Source organism: Panthera tigris, chromosome F2 (assembly GCF_018350195.1).
Source record: "Panthera tigris isolate Pti1 chromosome F2, P.tigris_Pti1_mat1.1, whole genome shotgun sequence".
NCBI classification, from domain to species: Eukaryota; Metazoa; Chordata; class Mammalia; order Carnivora; family Felidae; genus Panthera; species Panthera tigris.
In genome coordinates, this window is record NC_056676.1 from 67,274,238 (window position 1) to 67,275,936 (window position 1,699).

Genomic DNA, 1,699 nt, shown 5'->3' on the forward strand with positions numbered 1-1,699 from the left:
GAATTAAAGTCTTGGTTTTATAATGGAGGATTGTTAAAGCAGTAACTGATAATTAAGAGTGATTATTGAGGAGCACAAGATTTGGAGGCCAGGAGTTTAACTCTTGGTTTCATCAGTTATCTGCTGTGATCTGACCAAGCCACTTAACCTCTTTGTTTCATTTTTGTTATTTGAGGGTTAAATAATGAAAGTATTTTGACACGTAATTACTTTTATTAGCACATAAAACATATATTTGGGGTGGAAAATGGGGACAGTTGCCATACTTTCTTAAACTCAGCAAAGTGTTACAGGATTGCAAAGATTAGATTTCATGAAGATATGAAATCTCTAGAGGTTGACTCTCTCCAGAGGTTGACTGACTTTTGTCTTGTCCAAGGTCACAAAGGTGGTGACAGCGAGAACCACCGAGGTCTCCACATTCCGGTCACTTGGTCTTCCTGCTGTGCCATTATCGTTCATCACCCATTCATTCACTAAATACATTTTTATGGAAGATAAAAACGGAGCTTAAAACGTTGTGCTAGGTGTCGCTGATTCTGATTTATCAGAGGGAGATCCTTCCCTTATAGGGACTAGTGGGTAAGGCTCAACCACGGCGTCAGAGATTGGGTCAATAAAAATATAACCAATTTAGGAGACAGATGACAATACAGCCGTGCTCCAAGGGGCAGAAACAGAAAGGATTTGTACATTAACTGTGGGGTTTAAGGTACAGGGCGAGCCAACGCAATGGTCTCAGCCCTGAATGAATTCCAGGGAGGTCCAACGTTTCGGAACAAAGGCCATCTCTCACACTGCAACTCTTGCACATGTTTTTGTTTCCCCTGTAATGCTTGTCCTGGACACGATTCATGTAACTCCGGAGGCCTTGCCTAGCCCCCTCCAGGCCCAGGCGGAGGCGAAGGGAAGGACTGCCTCGGGTTCTGGGGTTTCGTGTTGCACCCCCACTCTCGGAGCACTTACGACACACCTGTACTTTACTTCTTTGCCCGAGGACCTCCCCCCTCCGCGTTTCTGATCTCCAGAGAACAGGGGCTACGAACACCAGAGCATCTTTAGGCCGAGCGCAGTGACTACTACGCAGTGCCTGACAATTTTGGGTGAAGGAAGAAACACCTGGCACATCCTCTTCTCCTTCCTTCTTCGGGCAAACATCTGCCTAACTCGTTCTTCCAGAAGTTCGGCTTGAACGTCACGTTCTCCACGCACCGGTTTCCACCGCCCTCTGCACACACTAGGCGTGGGAGAGAAAGGACCCCCGGGCCTGACACATAGTAAGCGCTCAATACACGATCGGGGGACGAATGGCGGAACTCCAGGCAGCGGCTTCCCCGGAACAAACTCCACCTCTTCTCCGGTAGGACCCCAGCTGCCGGGGCGGGGCGGCGGGCAAACTGACCGCGGAACCCAGGGCTCGACCGCCTCCGCCCCTCCGCCCCTGTGGAGCCAGCGGCTGCCTCACCCTCCGCCCACCGGGCGGCAGGCCCCCAGCTCACGCCCCCGCCTCGCACCACGCAACATCTCCCTAGCGCCTCACCCGGCGACGCCGCGCCGGCCGCGCCGGCCGCGCCGCCCGCGATTGGCCAAACGCCGCATAGCGCCATCTCGGCCTACCGCGCGGTGCGCCCCCTCATTGGCCAACGGCGGCGGAGGGCGGGGCGGGCGCGCAGGGCGGGGCGGGCTCTGGTCTTGCGCC

The 1,699-nt window shown here is 53.9% G+C and overlaps 1 protein-coding gene and 1 long non-coding RNA gene across 2 annotated transcripts in view; one reads left to right on the forward strand and one right to left on the reverse strand.

The window, feature by feature from the left end:
* ZNF572 (zinc finger protein 572) overlaps positions 1–1,699 on the forward strand; it is a 28,200-nt gene that overhangs the window by 21,630 nt on the left and 4,871 nt on the right. The gene's annotated exons all lie outside the window — the stretch shown is intronic.
* Positions 194–1,584, reverse strand: LOC122234877. Its single transcript, XR_006212842.1, has 2 exons — positions 1,120–1,584; positions 194–476 (listed from the first exon to the last, which is right to left on the reverse strand). It is a non-coding gene; the product is annotated as an uncharacterized LOC122234877 (long non-coding RNA).